The sequence below is a fragment of the Alosa sapidissima genome, chromosome 7 (assembly GCF_018492685.1).
Source record: "Alosa sapidissima isolate fAloSap1 chromosome 7, fAloSap1.pri, whole genome shotgun sequence".
NCBI classification, from domain to species: domain Eukaryota; kingdom Metazoa; phylum Chordata; class Actinopteri; order Clupeiformes; family Clupeidae; genus Alosa; species Alosa sapidissima.
This window is the reverse complement of record NC_055963.1, coordinates 34,480,174-34,505,229: the sequence shown is the minus strand read 5'-3', so window position 1 is coordinate 34,505,229 and position 25,056 is coordinate 34,480,174. Positions and strand designations below refer to the sequence as shown.

General features: G+C 40.4%; 1 long non-coding RNA gene across 1 annotated transcript; it reads left to right on the top strand.

Annotated features, from left to right (window-relative positions):
- The first annotated feature begins 12,741 nt into the window (after positions 1-12,741).
- On the top strand, positions 12,742-14,127 carry LOC121713730. The gene is made up of 3 exons (XR_006032931.1): positions 12,742-13,032; positions 13,560-13,653; positions 14,004-14,127. It is a non-coding gene; the product is annotated as an uncharacterized LOC121713730 (long non-coding RNA).
- The last annotated feature ends 10,929 nt before the right edge of the window (positions 14,128-25,056 follow it).

Genomic DNA, 25,056 nt, shown 5'->3' with positions numbered 1-25,056 from the left:
AATAGCTCTGAAACCGGGGGGCGAACGTCAGCATACAGGGGGGGCGCCAGTGCCCGGATATCTCAATCGCAAAATTAAACAATATTTCTATCGGGTGCCTACCATGGACTAGGCTGGGTGAAAATCAAAAGATTGCGTCAAAAGATTGAGCTTGGTCTGGCGAAAGCCAGACTAACCATGGACCTCATAGTTGCAAAATGCAAGGGAACATAAATCAGCATATTAAATGCACAAACAGTAATGGACAGTAGCTCTTCAACTTGGCCCGTTAAATTGTGTATGAACAGTCTCGCAACGCATTTCATGAAGGCCCTTTTGGACATGTCAGTTATTTGCACCACTGGGTAAAACGGCATTTTGTTTTAGACTACTGGTATTTAATTTGTGCATTGACAATAAAGCTGAATATCATATGAACTAGATGACTAAACTTATGAATATGTAGAAGAATAAACATTCACAAAAATCTATGACATGACCTCTCTTCTTGATAGCTGTTGAAAACTGCATGGAACTGACAGTTCTACCAGAAAGACTCAGTAGACAGAATAGAATCAGTTAACAATTTAATTAGTAAAGGAACAGCTTGGATGCAAGCATGAGTCCTGAACAGGTAACAGTCTTTGGCGTAGGCCCCGTCTCGGATCCGTCCAGCGATGAGCGGATCTCGTCTCCTGCCGATGGATGAAGGCAGGGGCGGGGAGCCTACCCCCCACGACGAGACGGAGACCAACTGGTGGCGGTGGCTGAAGGAAGATGATGTGGTAGGCAGACCGTGCCCGATGGACGTGGACTGCTGGCAGAGGTGGCTGGAGGGGAGGTGGAGGGGACGTCAAAGTCAGCATACTGAGAAGCAGAAGCAGTGTTAGGTGGTACGTATTTAAAGAGCCCACTGAATTCCTATAGGCTAGCGTTGATTGAATGAGTGAATGATCAGATTGCAGGGCTTTCCCGAAAGTAGGCAAAGCTAAGATTGGCTCCGTGTAAGCATGGGAGGAGTAAGTTACACTACGAGTCTTCCTAGTAGAACTTTCGCTGAAGCTATCATGGATTGTTTTGTTTAACAATAACGTTTCAGACTACTGTTACTTAATTTGTGCATTGACAATAAAGTATTACATGAACTAAAGATGACTAAAATCTTATGTAGAAGAAGAAACATTCACAAAAAAATCCATCCATCCAAAAACGACCTTTGTTTTTGATAGCTGTTGAAAACGGCATGGAACTGACAGAGATGTTTTTGTTTATTAATAAAATAAATAAATAAATAAATAAATAAATAAATACATTATGCTGCTACCTTCTGCTTTTCCCAAATACAATGTAGCCTACAGGTGTACCTTTCATCAGTCCAGTTGCAATGGATGGACTGTGATGAACTGCCCTACTTGTGATTGTTTAGATATTTTAAAGGTTTTATAACAATGCTACAAATTTTTTGGCAAGTGCTACAAATCTATTCACCTTTGCAGCGCCAGTAGGCTACTTTGTGTGCGGCCCGCAAACACACATTCCAAACAAGCATACACAAAAGTTTCAAGAGTGGGGGATGGAGTAGAAGATGGAGACAAATTCATTAATATGAATTATTTTCGCGGAATGGATGTACAGGACTGAGCGGCGGTCATATTTTGTACCGCTATGCAGTACATCTAGTTTATATTTTTTTATTCACTCGTTCAAATATTCATACAGAGTTCACAAAGTTCTCATCAGGTGAGTGAAAGTTAGAATGGTGGTCATTTCAGATGTTTCTGCCACCACTTCATAAAACTCATAGTTTGAGAACTTTAAATTTGTAGGATATTGCTTGTTCACAACTTGAGCTGTGTATGCAAAGTTCAGAGTTCAAAATATACTTTTGGGACCTGCTTATAGTTTTGAGAATGCTATTATTAGTATTATTTCATTTGAGCTACATTTTACACTGATATGGCAAGATGGCAATATAAACACAGATAACAATGGAATTGCAATAGCCTATAGATTAAATGTAATGGAATATTCAACTAAGGTAGACTGCCTTTCTTCACAGCGCTAAGCTATTTATGGTTACTGATATACTCCGAGTCTCTGGCCCTCTCTTAGAGCCAGGCATAGTGAGCTTGCCCTCAGAAGAAAAAGTTGACTTATAGTATGCAGATCACTCATACCTACTTACTCATACTGAATATGCAGGCCTACTCACATGCAGTGTGTACTTACTCATACTGAATATGAAGGCCTACTCACATGCAGTATGTACTTGAATGTGTGTGTGTGTCTGTGTGTGTGTGTCCACACCAGCAACACTTGGGAGTAGGTGTCCATCATCGCACACGGCTCAAGGTTTTGAGCTTCTCTGTTCTCTGATAAACATGTAGCTACTGCATGTGGTTTGTGTGTTGATGGTGTTATTGGTGAGTGTGTGTGTGTGGCGGGGGGTTGGTGATTGGTGGAATGTGTGTGTGGCGGGAGGGGTTGTGTTGTTGGCTGCCCAAGAGATGCTTAGCTCTGCTGCAGACGTGTGTGTTTCTGTGTGTGTGTGTGTGTTTGTGTTTGTGTTTGTGTGTGTGTGTGTGTGTGCGTGCTCATGGCTGTGATATGATCGTCTTTGCTGCAGGCATGTGTGTGTGTTTTTTTCTATCTCCTCAAACAAGGCCTTGTTTTTTATACCACCATACAAGTGTGTGTGTTTTGTTGGTATTGCTTTACATTACATTACATTTGGCAAACGCATTTTTAGTAAAAGCAATTAACAACATGGAAAACAGTTCAAGTGCATGTGTGTGTGTTACAACTTTAACAACAGGCCTTATTTTACAACAAGAGTAATGTTTGCTGTGCTGTTGTTAGCAGTGTGTTGAGTTCAGGATCCTTTAGCTCTTTTAGCCGTGGCACAAGCAGCATGGTGTCGCTCTCTATCTGGACCTCTCTTTATCTTCTTAAGCTGTGCAGCATTGCCTTTGGTACTGATGAGGAGACATGCTTATTTCTGTATGAAGGTATATTGGGTGCAAAAGTGGCGAACACATTTAACTGCAGATTTTGCATGTGCACACTAAAGTCATAAATGTGTAACAGTAAAGTTGAAGTTGTACATATTTTTTTATATCTTGTTAACACAAAATAGGGGCTACGGGTTCACAAATCCTTTTTACAGGTGCACAAATCCTATCCTGTGAGTCACAACTTTCAAGAGTCACACACTCGACACTTTTGCTCCAATCGTTGCAGCGCAGTTGGTGCGAAACACATTTGCACATCCGTGTTTCATAATCTGAGAACATGCACAACATTCGTGCATTTGTAAACCCAAATGTGAACTAATGCATCCGAAGTTGTGCATCTGTGAAATAATTTCTCATTAATAAAATTCTACAGATCGCTTTGATTTTCTTGCACGACTACAAGTCAATTGATACAAGTGCTCGAATCTGCTTCTACGAGTGACGATACTTTTGCTCCTGGCTAGGTGATATAATAGGAGCAAAACGATATGTATGTGTGCACGTCGAGCGAATCGATCGAGAAAACAAGGCATGTGATGTTGGAGGCCTTCTTTCGTCGGTGACAGCAAAACCAAATCATCTGCAAAGAGCAAGCACTTGACTTCAGTGTCCTGCAGCATGAGTCCTGGACCTGCAGAGTTCTGCAATGTGTTTGCCAGCTCCATGGGCGGATTATGAACTTTCGGGCCCCTAGGCACAGATGTATTAAAGGAACACGCCACGAGACAGAGACTGAGTTTGCTGCTGATATTCTAGGGATAGGCTACAACATAGCCAATGTACGACTTTAGCCTTTTAATATATTTGCTGCATTGGATCAGTCTTTCTAGAACAGGCAAGGGCTTTCTAGCCTCACGTCAGCAGCGCTGCATCACCCATATAGCCTACATTAAAACAACCAGCGGATGGTGGGCGGCTGCGGTTTTGAAAATTGGTCCAAAAACTTTGGTGCTGATGGATGGCTGATGGATAAGTTTTGCTATGCAGTTATGGTTGAAATAATAGCCCATCAGCGCATCTCTAGTGTGTGTGCCTCTCTCTCGCTCAGAGGGGAGGGAGAGGCTGAGGGTCGATCCAGCATGGATTCTAAACTCTGTGGTGGATAGGATTTACAATTAGGTGTTAACAATCCTACTACGCTAGGTCGAAGTACTCCCAAGTGCTATTGCGCCACACATTGTAGTTCTCCTGTTTATTCGCTTGGAAAATCGCCACGTTTCATGTTGCGTGGCCGTAGACATTTCTATCAACTACTCGTGCAACTGTATTTAAGTCGGGAAAACATGGATGTTTTTGATTACTTCTACGGCTAGTTACGGCAAAGCCTGCTAGCATAGCAACATGCTAACACAGTCCAGCCACGCACCAGAGCGTTTGAGTGCACGTACCGACAGGGGAGAGGTATGACTCAACTCGTGAAAGTTAAGGTAAGAACATATATTACTACTGACATTGGGTGGCGTGTTCCTTTAAGAGCGAGCTGTAGTTGGCCAGCTTTACCCAACAGAGCAGTTGTTTTCAAAGTGTGGGGCGGGCCCCACTAGTGGGGAATAGGGACATGACAGGTGGGGCACGAGAAACAGGAGGGAATTTGTTTTTTGTGTCTATTTTTAATAATGCCTTTCTTTTTTGACATAAATTCAAAACAAAACAGCCACACCCAAACATAAGTGTCATAAACAGACCAACATATGAATTAAAATAACATCTTGATCCAGCGGACCGAGATGGGAAATGTAACGTGGAACCAAAATGCGAAATCAGGTGGGGCTTGAAAATTCCCCACCTCCAAAGTGGGGAATGACAGAAAAAGTTTGAGAACCACTGCAATAGAGTACTGTGCTGTCTGCACTACACACATTTTTAAACTGTTACTTTTAGTGCTATTGTTCTGGTTATTGTTATTCTGTGTTGTAAGTTTTTTTGGAGAAAAGTAAGTGTCTAATATGTAAATTTAGACAGCATGTTTCTATGGTAACACCTGGAAGTATTTATTGTGATTTCCACAGACTGCAGTAGGATCAGTGCTGTGTCTGTACAGGAGGGCCAGTCAGCCATCATCCCCTGCCTCTATGAGAAGAAACATGAAAATCATACTAAGCTCTGGTGTAAGAAAGACAATCTGTCTAAGTGTGCTGCTGGTGTGTCCATTTCTGATGGCATCACACACAGAATCTTCACTGTGAACATGATGAACATCAGACATGAAGATGCTGGTGAGTGACTATTGTTGCACTGTTAAACCCAGAACTGAGCAACCCCAAACGAAAGACTGCTCAGAAATAAAAAATATCAAAAGGTATTAAGCTATATTTCTAAATATAAAGATTTTATTTTTATCTTTCTAAACAGATAACATGGCATTAGAGCACAAAAAATAGTATAAACTGGGATACTACAAAATAGCTTATAGTAAACTTTAAAAAGCTCTCTTCACCCCATATTAAAGGTATAGGCCTATTTATGGATGTGACATACAGCCCCAAATATAAGCTTTGCATTGAATACTGACTGCATGACTGAGGCGGCTGGTTAACATACTAAGTTGTAGTGCGTATCTTAGCAACTCAGATCAGGTGTTGCCTTTTTGCCTTTTATTATGATAGGGCAGTGAAGAGGCAGACCGGAAGTGATAGATTGGGAGAGAGAGAGATGGGGTGGGATCGGGATATGACCACAGGTTGGACTCGAACCTGGGTCCCCGTGGGCACTTGGACCCGTATGGTACAAGTGCTGTAGCCTGGTGCGGTACAGCACCCCCCTAACCTGGCTGTTTTAGCAGCCGCCACAACAAGACTCTGCTCAGTCACGATGGGCTTTTGTTTTCCAGATGGTCCAATACTGTCCGTACTCAACCCCATGATAAGCGGGTATGAGAGTGGGACTGCCTCTGTCCTCTTCAAGCACCGTTTCAATGGATCCAAGAGGCAGTTCTGTCAGCTAGCAGGGGAGTGTGTGGGACGGGACATTAACTCTGCATCTTTGAATGGGATGTCAGTGACACCGAGTGATGTCCCAAACGGAGAGTTTTTTTTTTTTTTTTTTTTCTTTTTTCCCAAAATATTTTTATTAGATTTTAACTTTCATACAATTACACATTAAACACAGAAATTGAAGGACAGTACAGCAGAATAAAAATACCATACAATCCAAACATACACCAAATTAAAATAACAATAATATAACAGAAAAAACAAAACCTAAAATAAAGATAAAGATAAAAGTAAAAATAAAAAGCTTCTCAGTCGGTATTAGTATTACATCTGACATCCCATTACCTCCACCCTCTTCCAGAAAGGACAAGAATGGGTACCATATCTCCTCAAATTTGTTGCTTTTACCTTTCACTATATAAGTTATTTTTTCCATGGCCATGTTAGGTGCCATTTCTTTCAGCCAGTCATTTACATTTGGTGCTTGGATTTTTTTCCAAAATAAAGCAATTAAACGCTTCGCTTGCAACAAACACACGTCAAGGAAAACATATTCCTTTCTTCTCAATGACATTTCTAGAGGGTATAAGTGCAGAACAAATGTTTTTGCTGATAGTGTTAGATTGATACTTGTAATTTTATTGATCATATAGAAAGACATTATGTATTGATCATATAGAAAGACATTATGTATTCACACTCCCAAATACAATGATAAAAATCACCTTTGAATTTGTTGCATTTTGTACAGGTATCAGGAATATTCTTATTGTACTTGTGTAGAATAGCTGGAGTTATGCAAGTCCGCATCAACCATTTATATTGCAATAATTTCAATCTTACACTTATTGTTTGCGTTTGAGCTTCCTTACATGCCTCTGTCCAATCACCCAAACATAGATCTTCTTTTAAATCTTTCTTCCAGGCTTCTAATTTATTAACTGATGATTCTTGTGATCCTGATATTATAATTCTGTATATATGTGAAATTAAGCCTCTTGCATAGCAGTCTTTTACCATTTCTGTCTCTAAGCTGTTTAGTACTGGCATGTCTAAAGAGTTCTTTTGGGCTACAAAAATAAAGTTTCTTATTTGTAAATATTTAAAGAAATGATTTTTTGGTATATTAAATGTATTAACTATTTCCTCAAAGGACATCAGTTTGTTTGAAGAATACAAGTATTTTATGGACCTTATCCCTTTATCTGCCCAACTTTTAAACCCTGCATCCAATCTTCCCGGTTTGAAGTCTGTATTACCCCAAATGGGGCTATAACAAGACAGATTATTAGGAATTCCAAAATATTTCTTCACCACATACCATACATTAATCATATTAAGAACAATTGGGTTTGAGCATTTTTTCCTGTGATATTTAAGATTAGCTGAATATATGTACCTTTTTAAGGTCAGACCATGTGTGACTTCAACTGATTCCATATTAACCCACGATGGGGTACCTTCTGTGGAAAAATAAAACATTATAGTTCTGAGCTGAGCAGCCCAATAGTACCATTGCACATTAGGGCACTGGAGCCCCCCTCGATCATAAGGCAAGTACGAAAGTGAAAGGCGGAGTCTGGGACGCCTGTTGTTCCAAATAAAATTAGTGAATAACTTATAAGTCTCATGAAAAGGTGCTTTGGGGGTGGTAGAGGGATATTCTGAAATAAGTACAGTAATTTGGGCAGAATATTAATTTTTAAAACATTTATGCGACCAATTAAGGATATGGGTAGTAATGTCCAACTATCAATAGAATTAGATATTTTTTCAAATAGTGGTTCATAATTTACAGAAACTATGTTCTCAAGTTTAGGTACAATTCGTATTCCCAGATATGTAAAAGTAATGTAATGTAATGTAATGTAAAAAAAGTATCAGTTAAATGAAACATTGTAGGATTTTTCTGGTATTGTACTCTATCATTATTGTCTAGTAGCATTAACATACTTTTTGAGTGATTTACTTTGTATCCTGATATCTTCCCAAATAAAAAAGTTCTAAAAGAGCCGGTATAGAATGACTAAGATTTTTGAGAAAGAGGAGAACATCATCGGCAAATAAAGCAATTTTGTGTTCCATCTGATCAACTTTAACTCCAGCAATGACCATATTTTTTCTAACTGCAATGGCAAAGGGTTCTATGGAAATGACAAAGAGGAGAGGAGAGAGAGGCGATCCCTGCTGACATCCCCTTGATATATTAAAGGGTTTCGACACTGTATTGTTCGTAAGCACCTCTGCTACTAGGTCATTACAGAGAATCTTAACCCATTTGCAAAATTTCTCCCCAAAGCCAAATTTAACCATTAGATCAAATAGATAGGGCCACGTTACACGGTCGAAGGCCTTCTCTGCGTCTAGCGACAAGACAGCAGTGTCTTGCGCATTCCGCTGGTTATGAAGGATGTTGAGAAGCCTTCTTACGTTATGAAATCCTTGTCTGTTTTGTATAAAACCATTTTGGTCCTCTCCTATTAAATTAGGTAATACTGCTTCCAATCTTCGTGCCAACACTTTACATAATATTTTAGTATCTGAATTAAAAAGACTTATTGGGCGCATGTTTTCACATTTTGTATTGCTTTTTCCTGGTTTTGGTAACAGCGTGATTAGTGCTCGTCTCATTGATGCTGGAAGAAGGCCCGATTCAAATGCCTCTACTACCATATCTAAAAAGGGACTTATCAATTTGTTTTTAAATTTCTTATATATGTCTATGGGAAGGCCATCTGGACCTGGCGTCTTTCCTGATGACATTGCATCAATAGCTAATGATATCTCTTCTACACTAATCCCCTCTTCAAGATTCAGCTGATCTTCCTCTGAAATCTGAGGCAAATCAAGGTCATCTATAAATTGTGTTCGTAGCTCATCGTTAGGAGAGATATCTGGGCCCACTTCCCCGATAACGACGGAGACACGCTCTTAAGAGGGTTTTCTACGATTCATCTTACGATCGTTCGTTTGGTTTTTCCGACTGTTTCCCGAACATGCTCGTAGCGTGAACGCGCATGCACTGCTCTTAAGATGCTCTTAAGGGGAGCTGTCCACGTTAATAGTTCTGAAATATCCTCTGATTTGACGGTGATGTCAGGTGACTGCACGTCACAGCTATAGGCCTACCATTTAAACTTCGGATCTACACATTAATTCACATCAATACGAAAATAGAAACACTTTGACATCTGCATGTAAGCATCCCAAGTAGGTTATATACCACACAGAGACATAAATAATTGTAATTATTTTAAGATTAGATTGTTGCACCATGCAATCATTTTTCGCGGTGCCACTTAAGAACACGTTTGAAGATAAGAAAGAAGTCGAGTAAGAAAGAGAGGAAATGTGTAGGCTTAGATTTTGATGCAGTAGGCTACAGACTAAACCACATGTTGCTTTCTCTGCTTTTTACCTCATAGGCCTAATAAAATATTCACTTAGCAAAGATAATGTCAAACTATTCTGGCAACGTCTCGTTTCATAACTTGATTGCATTTTTGTCCGCTTTTCATCACATTATTATGACCATTAAATGTAGGCTATTTTGCACGCTAAAATCTGATTCATCACAGGTAAACACAATAAAGAATGCTAACGTAAATTGGATTATGTATTCTAAGTTGTAATTCCTCTGTATGTCCTGTTGGTGACCTCAGTGAGAAGTACTGTTAAGACGCTCTTAGCCGGTAACGAGTACTCTGGAGCACTCGTAGATCTACGAGTGTTTTCACGATGCTCTTAAGCTACGATGGTTTCGGGAAACAGTCGGCAAATCTTAAGACGTTCGTAAGAGGGACTTTACGACGCTCTTAGGCTTAAGATGCTTTCGGGGAAGTGGGCCCTGGGCTATATAGATTATTATAATAGTCTCTGAAAGCTTCATTTATCTTTAATGGATCTGTAATATTTCCTGATGGTGTTTCAATTGTAACAATAGCCCGTTCCTCTTGTCTTTTTTTAATTTGCCAAGCAAGTAATTTTCCTGCTTTATCTCCATGTTCGTAGAAATTCTGTTTTAGTTTAATGATTTTTGCTGCCACTCTTACTGCTGATTTTTCGTTATATTGGGCCCTTAAAAGAAGTAATTTATCATGTTCATCTTTATTTGCTACCCTATTCTGATATATAGTCCTTTCCAATTCACTGATCTGTCTTTCCAACTGCCTTATGTCTTTCCTAGATTGTTTGGATTTTGAGCTACAAAATCCAATAATCTGACCCCTAATGTAGGCTTTGAACGCCTCCCATCTTATACAAGCGGATGTTTCAGATGTATTTATCTCAAAATAAAAGTCTATTTGTTTACCCAAAAATTCTACAAATGAAGGGTCTTGTAGCCATCCTGCCTGCAATCGCCATTTAGGAGGTGTGTTGGTCATCCTTTTATCATTATATGTTAATGATACAGCAGCATGGTCAGATATTACCACGGTATGATATGTACAATCTGTAATCTTTGCAAGCAGTGTTGCTGATACCAAAAAGTAGTCAATGTGTGAGTATGACTTATGTGTCCCAGAATAACATGAGTAAACCAAAGAACTAGGGTTAAGGTGTCTCCAAATATCCAACATGTTTAAACCTCTCATAAATTTGTTTATTATTTTCCTAGATTTAGCATGTGTAGTATCTAAGACAGTTGAGCGATCTTTCACTGGATCCAGTGTGCAGTTCATATCACCTGCCATAATATTTTGTCCTCTTAAACCTGATATTGAGAGAAACAAATCACTGAAGAAAGCAAGACTATCATCATTAGGGCCGTACACATTAATTACATTAACTTTACCTCCAAACAAAAAGCTCTCAACTATAATATATCTACCAACTGGATCTTTTGTTACTTTTTCAACTTGTAAGGGGATGGTTTTGTGAACAAGTATCATCACTCCTCTGGCATTGGAGGCATAACAACATGAAAAGACCTGACCCTGCCATCTCCTCTGTATTCTAATGGTTTCCCCTGTTGTCATGTGCGTTTCCTGCAAAAATATTATTTTTGCCTGAAGTAATTTGATTCTGTCCATTACTTGTTTCACTTTTTTAAGGCTACCCATTCCCCAACAATTCCAAGTTATGAATTTCACCTTTTCAGTTTCAGACATCAGTTTTTACTGTAATTTCTCACCTTTTGCACCTCTTTCATATCATGAGATAAACCTACCAAAGAGAAGCTAAAACTAAAAACAAAAAACACGCACAATAACACAATAAGCACCACACAAACCAAAACTCTGAAACTGAACCTTTTAAATCCCTTCACACAAATCCATCCATTACGTATCCCCCCTCCCCCCTCTGTGTTTTCTCCCTGTATGGGTACATTAGATCCACACATCTGTGAGGAGCTAACTACTGATTGGCTCTCTCAATTTACTACTTTTAACCTTTACCTTGTTGTATCATTCTACTCATATTTTCACCAAAGTGAACTTCAAATTTCACAGGCCTTAAACATGCAGATAGCCTATTTTAACTTAGCTTATCTCAATCTGAGAATAACTGAAAACCTTGTTCAGAGTAGGTACACTGTTAATCAAATTAGGCTTCAGTCTGATTATCCCTCTTTTGGATTAACACAATACAAAAAGGCTATCCATCAGACACCTTGTTGAAAAAAGATTGAAGACTGAAGAGAGAAAAAAAAAATCTGCTGATACTAGAACTAGAAAAAAATCTTCAGCTGTCTGAAGTGATTAGGATATAGTCCATCTGCAATTAACTTTTTAAACATAGGCCTACTTTAAACATATAACTGCGGTCAAAAATCAGGATATGGCAAAGTCAGTTTTAAATAACACCTCTCTTCCTCAGTTAGGCCTACCCAGTCCTTCCACTAAGTGCTCTACCTCGGCAGGAGTGTCATACAGCACGGTTTTCCCTTCGTAGGTGAGGAGCAGTCTCGCAGGAAAGACGACACGATGCTTATCGATTCCTCTCTGCCGTAGCTTCTGTCTTGTGTGTTTCCGCGGTGACGTCGGGGAAGAATCGGATTGCTTGCTCCTTATATTCTACTGTCCCTTTAGCTTAGGCCGCCCGCAAAACCTCTTCCTTCTGTCTGTAGTTGAGAAACTTCATAATGAGAGTTCTCGGGCGAATTGGCCTAGCATTGGCGTCATTCTCTGCCTGAGGCCGTAGGCCAATTCGATGTGCTCTCTACAGTGCTAGCGCGGTAGGCCTATCCTTCATCTCTAGGATTGACGGAATCCAACTTTCCAGGAACGTACACGCATCTCGTCCTTCTTCGTTCTCCGGCAAACCCACCAGCCTCACATTATTTCTCCGACTCCGATTCTCCATCTCGTCCGTTTTCTCTAGCAGCAACTTCACTTCGGATTGTAAAGTGGTAATGCGAGTTTTAAGTTGGTTTACTTCGTCCTCTGCCCCCGAAATGCGTCCTTCCGCTTCTTCAACTCTTTCGGTTATTTCTTTAACCCTTTCTAATACCCCATCTATCTTAACTGTAATTCGCTTTTCCATTCCTTTTATTGCATTCATGACATCCGAAGTGCTGGGGTTACTTGTGGAGTTATCGTCAAGAGATTCAGACTCACACTCGCCGTCCCTCACCTCCTCGTGTTCAGATTCAGAAAGCTCTCGTATTTCGGTGTCTTTTTCTTGCTCTTGCTGTTTTTGAGCAGCCGTCTTCTTCCTCCTTTGTGACATCGTCACAAATCTGTCGAAATCAGTACTAAATTTTCGATAATGAGTAGAATTTGAACGTTTTCAAGGAGTTATAATCAGGAGGGTTGGTCTATCGCAGCCTCTCAGCACCCCGCCATTACCGGAAGTCCCAAACGGAGAGTTGAAAGTGGGTCTGTCTCATTCCGCCTACTTCTACACTTCGAACACTTAGTTTTAAGTATATAGTGTAGATAACACAAAAAGTCAGTGCACTGAAGGTACCCGGATGACCCCCTAAAAACGGTCATAAAATTCAGTGTGCAACGATGGACCCTACTCGCACTAAACGGACGCCATCTTGACTACAAAGCGGAAAGGGAGGGACCAGGGACGTCGGGAAGATTTTCCAATTTTGAAAATAATGGTGGACAATTCAGCCGAGACAGCCGGAGCTGCGACACCGCAATCATATAAATGTAAGTAATGGTGGTAATACGAGGCATTGTACTGTCGTCTAATGCATCACTTACATGTCCCTCACTGACTGAAGCCGATATAATCATTTGGCGAGTTAATTAGCGTAAGTTACATGTTAATGCTACCTAGCAACCTAGCACGTTAAGCCACGTTAAGCCATCCATTGGGACGAGCACGTTTTAAATGTGAACTCTATCGTATTAATGTAAGTAACAGCAGTAATACGAAACGTTTACTGACGTATAATGTATTACTTACGTGGCCTCACAGATTGAAGCCGACATAATCATTTGGCAAGTTAACGTAACATAACGTTGTATGTTAATGCTACCTAACACGTTAATCCATCCATTGGGACGAGCATGTTATCTGTGTGAACGCTAGAAAGTTATGAAACTGGCTTCGTGACTATTTTATTGTGCTGGTGAATACAGTGTTGTGCCGTTGTAATTTTTCATATCACGTATACTATTGACGGGCAAGGTGAGTTCCTTTTGTCTCATCGAGGTATTTTGATCTGTTTTAGGGACGGACGAAGATACAAGGGAGCTTATCCCATGGCGTGCTGCCAACGCAGATTTGTTTACGGGGAGGAGAAATGCGACCCTTACTGGATTCGAGTAAGTACATTGCATTACCAGTTGTATTACGCTACGTTCTTCACTTCAAACTAACGTGATCACATATGCTCGTTGTTATTGACAGTGCTGTAGTGGAGGCTAAACACATGTAAAGCAGTCTATGCATCTCTGGCCCAACCCCAGGATAAATAATCTCCTCAAAATAAATGTTGTGATATTCTTGTTGCAAACAAAACATAAGAAATATAGTAATAATGTAGTTGCATTTCATGTGTAACATAACATATTAGGTGGGCGAACCCAGTACTCATGTCATGTTAAATGTTCTGGTAGTGGGCCTCTGTATTATTTAATGCATTGATATGATCTGCTGTTGTGTTTTTTACCAGGGAATTCATTAAGAAAAGGGGGTTGGAGGGGAGGCTGGATGCCAAAGCCATCAGGAAGCGATGGGAGAACTTGGTCCAGAAATACAAGGTTAGTACAAGGTTGTTCCATACATATCTTTTTGGAAAACTCTTTTAGGATTGTTTGGGAATCATTGTCAGTGTTTTTACCTAGGGTGATTGAGAGACTTTAAACATTTGAACGGTAGTGTATTTTTGTAAGTAAGAAATGTAAATGCATGGTTATAGTGTTTAGCATTTGATAGTGAAATAGTGCAGCTTTTTTGTTGTCGTTCCATCCACAGGCACTTAAGAACCCTCGTACTGGTGTTAGTACAGAGGGGGGTGAGGCCACCGCTGCTTCTTGGAAGTGGTACTCACTGATGGATGAGGCAATAGGGAGCAGGCCGTCTATGGAGCCGCCTGCTCTCTTTGCCTCATCCAACCCGGAAGTGGCGAGGGCCTCACCCCCTTCTGTGGTGACACCGGTGACTCCTGAGGTGTCTACCCCAAAGAGGCGCCGGGTAGATACACTGGAAATTTTGAAAGCCTTACAGGAGAATGAGAAGCAGGCTGATAAGGTGATGCAGGAGATGCAGAGAGAGCAGCGAGAGAGAGAGGAGAAGAGAGAGAGAGAGGCTGCAGAGCGCGAGGAGAGGAGGCACCAAGAGGCTGTGGAGAGGGAGGAGAGGCGGCACCGTGAGGATGTAGAGAGGGAGGAGAGGTTTTTCAGGGAGATGAGGGAGAGGGAGGACAGGAGGGAGAGGGAGATGGCTGCCAGAGAGAGAGGCGTCTGCCAGGGAGGAGCGCCTCCTGACAATTTTAGATAAATTCTCCGATAAATTGTAGAAGTGAAATAAATATTAAATAAATATGTAACAAATAATTTACACTGTGTCACTCGTTATATCACACCTTAACATCTTTTTTCCTGATTAGGTTACTCCAGACTTTCACATTGTGAATAGAAATAAACCGTGTAATTGATGCTACTGCTGCTTAGCACAAGGCTAAACTGATCATGAAATGTTCTGAAAACTTCCTAAACTTGCCTGTTTCTCAGCAACAGAATCTCCTGAGACAAAGACAAATAACAACACAAACACGACTGCTCCCAACACTGACCAACATGGAATGTATGTACAGGGCCTGCGATTGCTATAGGCGAGCTAGGCAATTGCCTAGGGCGACAAATGTGTTTGGAGCAAAGATGGCAACATTTCCGGAAAGGTACTGGCTTGATGAAATTCATTCTGGACTCTCTATCCGACCACATAAAGACCTCGGGATACTTCGGTTTGGCTTTAGGGACCCTCTACTCACTACCACCAAGTGTAATGTTGTTTGGAACTGTAGAAGAGGTATAAAAATAGCGTTTTGTAGCGGCGAAATAATATGCCCTTCTCACTTACACGCTAACGAGTTTTGACTAAAAACAGTAAAATCGAACTTTCTCAAAACACATCCGAATGACATGATTTTGATGTCAACTCAACGTATGTACTCCCAATCATCCGTAAATTGATCTAAAGTGCATTTTACTCCGGCTAATTCCTTTAACCATTTTGAATAAAATAATTAATGTGATGCATTACTTCCATCATTCATTCTTCTTGCTAAAACGAAATGTGAAAAACTATCAGCAGACATAGACGTAGCATACAGTTTGCCTAATGCCTACCAAAAAAAATAGTATAGGCTTTGTGATAACGGGCTGCTTCTCTGCAAGCTATCTGTCTGATTATTTAGGCTAAACGTGGCAAACTCAGCCTGGATTTCAGAAGATTTTAATTCATTTCATAAAACTTGATGACGATGATCGTTCGTTTGTTATACATCACAAACTCACCTTTTCCGACAACGTTGAGTCGTCTCATACGACAACCGCGACAATCTCCTTCTAGGACCGCTTATGCAGGCACAGGTCAGGTGCGTATGGCAAGCTGTTCAAGACAAAACGTCTGTCAAAATAACGCCTCCACGTGTAGATTTTTTACTTCTTCAGGAGTAAAAAATAGACGTCTGAGCGTCAGACGTCAAATTTTTATGTGTGCCACGCGCAAAAACTTTGCGTCTGACGTCAGAGGTAAAAAAATGATGTCTGGGTGATTTGCTGCAATGCCAGAGCCTTTGTGCCAGAGAAGACACAGCATTGGCTGCTGGAAACAGGAAATGCAGCTGCTATAGTTGCAGCAGAAGAAACAAGATGCCAGAGCAATGTGCAGCATATTCCTGCTCAAATCGGCGGACCATCGCAAACAGGGTTCGGGGGATTACTTTTCACAAGTAAGATTTAACATTATCGTACTATTGGTTGTATTTTGTGAATGCAATATTACCAGAGAGTTGAAAAGGAGCAAGGATCTTTGTTATTGTATGTAAATCGTAGCCAGCTAGCTAGGCTACTTGCTAGGTGTTCAGGTGTTCACCCGGCTATGAACTGAGACTTGATGAGTCATATTCCATAACACTGACTTACATTACAACTGACACAAGAATGCTATTGTAGAAATGAATCAAATATTACTAATATAACATTGGCCGGCGAATTTTACACAAGTTGCACAGACTGTAGCCTATTATCGGGCAGTTGCTACTTGTAGCTTAGCTAGTAATAAGTGTGTTGGTGGTAGCTTCACTATTTCCTGAATAAAGTAACTTTTCAATAGCTTAACTTCTTTATATGAAGTAGCTTGGCCAAACAAGCTACACTTTTGTCATGTGAAATTAGCACAATTTAAAGTAGCTTCCTATGTAGTGAACTAGCCTACTGCTGTGTTTGTGTTACTAAGCTTGCTACATTTGACTGGGGAGGTAGTTTTGTGTAGTGTTTTTCATAGCAGAGTAACTGATAGTTTCGCTCACTACAATTCAAAAGTAGCTTGCCCAACACTGTATTATTCACATGACTGATTCACAAAAATAAGATGCATCTCAAATCCCTTTTTATCCATTTATTTATTTTATATCTCCCCAGAACAACTGCCTTGCTCAAGGACTACCACAAATGAGCTGAACGGTCTCCTCACACCCCTGGAACTGAGGAAGTTGCAGCTCTACATTGCAGTACTGCAGGGCATCTGCTAGACTGTGACTGAATATTTGATTTATGAGCTCCACCTTCATCACCTTTTTGGTATGGCAACTGCTCTGCCCATGACCGGAAAGCACTGCAGAGGGCTGCCCAACGCATCACCGGTTCCTCACTCCCCTCCATTGAGGCCATCCAGGGCAAGCGATGCTTGCGTAAGGTGTGCAGCATCATCAAAGACTGTTCTCACCCCAACCACAGACTGTTCACCCCACTCTCCTCAGGGAGGCTTTACAGGTCTCTCCGCACCTGAACCAGCAGGTTCAGAGGAAGCTTCTTTCCTGCGACTGTCACCCTACTAAACTCTAGCTCTGCATCCCGGTGACATCCAACGAACTTAAGCCCCCATCACCCCCCGCCCCCGCCTGATGCCTCCTTGTCTGTGCTTGTTGAGGTGTCCACGACCATGGTGACTCAAGGCTGCCATGGTCGTAGAGTATATACTTATACTATATACTATACGACCCTGGCAGCCTTGACAGGGACAATAAGGAGACGGACATCCCCCCGCCTCACAACTGGACTACCCTATCCCATCCATAGTGTCTATTTATTTACAAACTTATCCATAGCCATATTCTACTGCTCTTCATCCTGCACATACACTTAATTCTTAACACTATTATAATGTTACTGTTTCTGCACTACAATGGTACTGTTACCACGCTGCACATAGCTGTACATACTGTACATATCTGTTTATATGGTTTATACTAAATATCCATATTTATTCAGTTTGTCTGTAATATATTCACTGCATAATACACTGCATATATCTAATAATTTTCTTACTACTACTATAATGGTACTGCCACTACATTGCACATATCTGTACATGTTGTTTATATTACATGGCCATATTTATTCTGCTCTTCTAAGGTTACTGCTAATACACTGCACATACTTATATTTAATTTATACTACTCTAAACCACCTTCTGAAAACAACTGTACACTGTCTACACTGCACTATATCTTTTGTCTTTCTATGCACCAACTACTTTGTATGTACATGTAATGTCCTGATCAATTTTAAGATACCCAGTATCTCAGCTGACCCCATTTGAATTTTAGGCGACCCCAAGGTTGGGAATTAATGGTCTATTGCATAGCAACTCTTTCTCATTCAGATTTGTGCTGGAGATTCAAATGGAATGCTGCCAGTCAATTCATCTCAGTGATATTATGCTGTGACGTGCAAAGTGAACATAATATCTTCAAAAATTGTTGTCATGGGAGTAAATTACACATTCATGATCAGACATTTGTTGTGGTATGGCAGACATCATTTTTGCAGATTAGCAATTGCACATTAGCAGACCCACCGGCTAAACCAGTGACTACTTGAATTACTTGGCCAGCGAGCATAAATGGAGCAATCGGCAACTTTTCACAATCAGATATTTATTACAGACAATTATGCTATAATTCATAATTTCTTATTTTTATTCTTCTAATCATTCTCTCCCTTACACTCACTATCTCTTTCTCTCACTCTCTCACTCTTTCTTTTTCGCTTTCTCTCAATCTCTCTTTCTCTCAGTCGGCTTGGGGTAGATACTAATTCCAAAGATCTGACGTATGGCAACATTATGCCTGAAACTAGGAGGAAGTCCAGGAAAGCACAAGTAAGAAGTATTCATATCTTTGTATACAAAGATAAATAAACAAATAATAAATAAATAAATAAATAAATAAACACTTACATAAACACTCAATATATAAATACTGTATCATCCACAGAACACATACATACACACTCAGTAGAGCCATCGCCCATAGCTATATCGCCGATAGTAGAGCTATCGCCTATCGCTATAATACATGCATACTGAATAGACATCACCCACATAATACATACACACAGAGACACACACACACACACACACTGAATAGAGATGTATCACCTAGAGAAGAAATACTCTCTTCTGATTGCCTGGTACGATGGCTATTAATTCTGAATAATGGGACACCTATGAAGTAGATCTGGTAAAAAGGTTTAATCACCGTTCAATGATCAATATCAATATATGTCAAATATCAATGATCATTGAATGGGAACTATAACAACTGGAAGCAGGCTTCACAACAATGGAATCAACTGTAACAAACTGTCCACGCTATCACAGTCAGGACCAAAGAAGAAAGTGAACAAGTCGGCTTCTTTTTAAACTGAACCGCTTGTTTCCTTTGTGTGCTATAAAGGCATGCCTATAGTGGCAACTGGGCGATAAGCGGGATAACTTAATGGACTCGGTGGAGGATACTCCCCGACGCACCTCGCCTCGGATATGAATTGTCCATTAATTCTGTATAATGGGACCTCGGTGGCCGTTTTCCCTTATATATCACCCACAGAACACACACATACACACTCAATACAGATACTGTATATCACCAACAGACCACATACAGTACACACTCAACACAGATATATCACCCAAACATGTTCATGTTGGGGGCCCAGTTGGGAAATGTTTTTTTTTTTTTATAATATAACATTTTTAGGTAACACTTAGGTAATAACTACACACAATTGATCATTTGTTAAGCATTTGTAAACTATTAGTAAATACCATAACTGTGTGTACAAATGCTTTGCTAATGAGAAATAATGTATGAGCAATACTTTACGATGTATTGCTCACACGATGTAATGTATGTACATTACGACTTTATGATGAACAAACCATTTGCTGATAGTTTACAAATGCTTAATACATGATGAATTGTGTGTAGTTATTATAAAGTATTACCCATTTTTATAATTAATAATTTAAATGAAAAGTTTCAATGTTATTATGCTAGTTATAATGTTAGTATCTGCACACATTGACACAGCATACATTACCGGTTCACACATCAAGACTGCTGCCTGGGAGAGTATCTGGGAGAGTAGCTCCGGGCCTGTAGAGGGCACCCTGGGTGGGAGAGATGGGGGCAGGTACTAAATAGCTGGCAGAGAAGAAGAAATCATGAATGCCAGTGTATGCAACACCTGAACCTTGCCTTGTCCATTCTCTCTCATATCAAGGTTTGTGTAATTTTAATGTTGCCATCTAAGGTTGTGTTTTGAAGAGATTGCTGTTTACTTGAGTGATTTTGATATGATTTGATGTGATCTTTATTAATTAAAGCTAATGTTAATTCAAGAAAATGTTAATTCAAGCAAATGTTTGTCGTCACCATTAACCATGTAGCCATTAGCTTTTAGTGATGTTACAAGTTGATGAATTGCTTTGCAATTTGGTCAAAGGCAAGAGAATTGAAGAATGTGTGTTAGTGGATCTAATGTTGAATTTGTCTGAAGAATGAACATTGATTTGTCTGAATATTTAAGTATTTATTACTAATATATTTTAACTAATAAAGGATTACCAGTGTGCAACACCTGAACCTTGCCTTGTCCGTCCTCTCTCTTTATATGAAGGGAACGTGGTTGTGCCGCGCCCCAAACTCCACTAGACTTGGAGGCTGGTAATATTCACACAAGACCTAAACAGAGAAAATCTGTAAATCTGAAATTGCTACGTGGTTTGAGGGAATTGTTCCATGAAAGGATTGAATGAAGAATTGTCTTTCTGTATGTCTGCCTGTCTCGCTGATTCGTTTTGTCTGTCTGCCTATGTGTCTGTCTGTCTGTCTGTCTGTCTCTCTGATTCTCTCGGTCTGTCTGCCTGTCTCTCTGATTCGTTCTGTCTGTCTGTGTGTCTGCCTGTCTGTGGATTTGAGTGCTTTGTGTGTGCTGGTGATATTGCAGCGTGTCTGAGTTTAACAATGTTATGGTTGGCAGGTGAATGTGTGTGTAGCTACTGTTCTGTGATGGGCAGGTGAGTGTGTGTGTGTAGCTACTGTTCTGTGATCGGCTGTGTTACCTGGGCCAGTATTGGGGTGCCACTCCTTTTTCTTGCCTGTGTGAACCAAGTTTTGGGTCTTCTGTTTGTGTGTGTGTGAGTGTGTGTGTTCAGTATGAAGGATGTTTTGAGGCGTGAAAACCTAGCATAGCCTTCACACATTTGCACTTGTCTATTATTTGAACTCATTGGCAAAGTGAAACTAACTTCACCAAGGTGTCAGTCAACGACAAGACAGTTATATGCAGTTACTTTCACTATTGACTGACAATGGGTTACCATCGAAAACATAGGCTGAAAAAAGCAACACTTACTGTACCCTGAACAAACTGACTGAACTGAACATGACTGAACAAAACAACATTTATCCTGCAGAGGAGTTGCTTATATCTCGTGACAGTGTGTCTTCGGCTGTGCTCCATACGTGTCTCTTGCCTCTCCCCTTATCACTTTTAATCGTCATTACCAATTTGCAAATGATGGTGAATAACTACTCATCATGAGATGTACAGTATTTCGGAATATCTTTATTCTAATTATGTTTCCCATTGTAATCGTGCAATTTGTAATGTTTTGCATGGACGTGCGCTGGTGTGCGTTCATGAATGATAGAAGGATGGTGCGTGCACTATGACTGTTGACAATGCACTCTTAAAATAACATATTACAACTCGCCATAGACTTCTGACCAGGTGTACAATAGCGATTTTTAGACAATGCGCCAGGCCCCTCCCTAGGTTGTTAATTGCCACACCCCTGGGCGCATTGTTTAAAAAATAAACGTGCAAAATACCGAATTAAACTTTGCGCGGGTGGAAAACGAGTTTTACGCCATGCGCCAGTGTGCAAAATACAGCCCTTAAACTGAGTCCCGAGGGGAGAGGGGAGTACTCAGAGAAGAGAGGGTGGGATGGATCATCCAGTATCTTCAAGGCCAAATTAATGGTGTATTCATCAGAAATCTGCATGATACTTTTCACATCTGATCCAGTTATTATTTATTATCCTTATCTTTGTAATCTTATCCATCATATTCCTGTTTTGAACAGACAGACCCCCCCCCCCCCCCCCCCCAACATTGAATTGCAAAGGTCACAACACTCTGTATAAAGGTTAAATAAAACAATGTCAAAATCACTGTATCAGCCTTATAAGGCTACGCAATTTCCTTAAGAAATAAAATCTTTGTCGTGCCTTTGTGTATCTTGCTAGAGTATTTGCCCTCATTGTGAGCTTATTGTCAATGATAGTACCTAAGTACAGTACTTATACTCTTCCACCATGTCAACATCACTCCCGTGTACAGAAACTGGTTTGAGTGGGAGCCTTTTCCTAAAGTTAAGTACCATTTCTTTGGTTTTCAAAATATTTAAAATCAAGGAATTTGTCAACATCAAATCCTGTGTGTGTGTGCGTGTGTGTGTGCGTGTGCGTGCGCGTGCGTGCGTGCGTGCGTGTGTGTGTGTGTGTGTGTGTGTGTATGTAATGTGTGTGTGTGTGTGTGTGTGTGTGTGTGTGTGTGTGTGCGTGTGTGTGTGTGTGTGTGTGTATGTGTGTGTGTACCTGCTCAATCCTACCCCCCGGCTCTCCTTAGCCAGGCCCCTAAGAGCGGACTATGACCAGCGGGAGAGAGAGCATGTGTTTGAGAGAGAGAGTGAGAGAAACAAAGTGAGAGAGAGAAACAGAGAGAGAGAGTCTAGGCAGGGGCCAGCCCTGCTAAAGACATCACCACCTTACAGATGTTGGGACGCGGCACTAGAGCGGCCATCACATCGCATTAGATCCCCGTCACGGTCGCCGTTCCACCTCTTCAAGCACACATGCACACAGATCGTGTGTTTACGACTCCGCCAGCATGCGGGGGGGACTCTGGCACTGTAAAAACATAAATCTCTGTAAAAAAAAATAAAAAGCTCCTTCTGGAATACACACAATTCAGTCGAGGTTTGACAATATCTTTTACTCCAAGGCCGTAGTCATGATGTCAACATTGGGGGGGACCAAATCTGTGGTGGGGTCTGAGGGACCCCCAAACAGAATTTCAATACATTTCCTACCATGCAAAAATATTATTAAAAATCACAAACAAGTCATTAGTTAGGTCAGTCAATTATTCCAAACTTTTGACGGACACAGATGCCCCCCCCCCCCCCCCACACCGGTGAGTTTTGTGAAAAGAGAAGGGTGGAGAAGAAGCAACTTCACTGGTCCATCCTGAGTATCTTATGATAACCTCTATATTACACAGAATGTGGTTCTTTGACTTATTACTTACACCTGAAGATTATTTTAAACTAAGGCTTAGACTCATAGGTTTGGAGCCTAATAAGATTGTGTCTTTTAATTTAGATTTTATTATGCTGGCGGCTAATCACACAATTTTAACGTAGTTTGAAAGGGACAGGATTCAGGAATAGGCTACTAAGACAGGCCCCTCTTCTGTCTGACTCACCTCATGTTACCCCTGTATGCATTATAGACTGGCTTCTGACAGAAATGACGTTTTGTGCCAACGTAGAAACACTAGGCCTACTACAGCCTTTAATTGGTGAATGGAGGTGCAAATTACTTTCTTTGGTGATTGTCCGCGATTCACATTAACTGTAGGTTATCACGTATTGTAAACGTCGCCACATTTGATCACGTTTTGCCTGCATGGATGCGCGATTGAGTGCACATCTAAATAATATGCAAGATGCAACAATCATTTCTAAGAGGCCTATACACTGTAATTTCTGGCATTACTACTAGCATATGAATGCATTATTTATGTTGAAAGACGTGAAAGAAATGACACAGGCTTTCACAAATTCATCATTTAAAATAAAACGTTTCACTTTCGCTATCATTGCGAGAATAGGCTACAATATGGAAAATGTTCCCTTTCAGTTAGATCGGCTCCAAACATGTATGGGATTTCCTTAGCCTGTGCTACACCTTTCCAAGAAGTTTTGTGAAAATTGTACCGGTAGCTTTTGCGATATTGTTGACAGCCCTAGCCTACCTCACCGCAGTAGGGTGCAGTAAATGGAAGCTTTTGATAGCGCACGCCACTAACGAAAAACGGAAAATCACCAGGACAAACCACTCAGGGGTGTAGGCTACTCTGAAACCATAGGTCACTAATTTGTGCGTTATTTACGTTTGATTACATTTCAGATACGTGTTGGTTTCCTGTAGGCCTAGTATAGCGCTTTATTCTTTCTTTATTTTTCTATGTCCGAATATTGGGGGGGGGGGGGGACATTTTGGTCATATTTGAATATTGGGGGGGACACGTCCCCCTCAATGTCTATGGTGACTACGGCCCTGTTTTACTCTGAAAAGGAACAACCTGCCCTCTGGTGAACTTACAGTTGTGTATAAACCAGGGTTTCCGTTGTCCAGTAATTACCGGACATTGGCCGGAAAAAAAATGAAATGTCCGAAAAAATGTATCCCGCCCCCCTAACGCAATCTGAATTTGAGAATAAGCCTTAATATGTACCCATACAAAAATGTGATATATGGCAATATATGAACATATATGTCAAATAACAGGGACTTATAATTTTACTTTTATGGACATATATGTGATTCAAATATTTATGTCAAACATATATTCAAAGCTATATGTCCATACATGCATACAAAATATTTTAATTTCCCATATAAGATGCTATATATCTTCATATACTAGATCCAATTATTTGTTTTCCAAATATATGGAGAAGTTTATGTGTGAATATGTGACAGACTTATATGTAGTCTCTATGTATGGTGGCATACATATCCATACACTAGATTCCACTACTTATTTTCTAAATATATGGAGAACTTTATGTGTGAATATGTGGCAGACATATTTGTAGTCTCCATATATGGTAGCATACATATCCATACACTAGATTACATTACTTATTTTCCAAATGGAGAACAGTGTGAATATATTTGTTTATGTCTTGGCGTCACAGATAAGGTGTCGACTATGCTGCCTTATGTGTCAATGTTTTGTGTGGAGCGCTTTGGGTTGCACTATGTGCATGAAAAATGTGTGAGGCCAAAGCTACTTTAAATATAACGGATGCTTATCGCATCTTGATATGTGCATGCGCACACAGCAATACCCATCC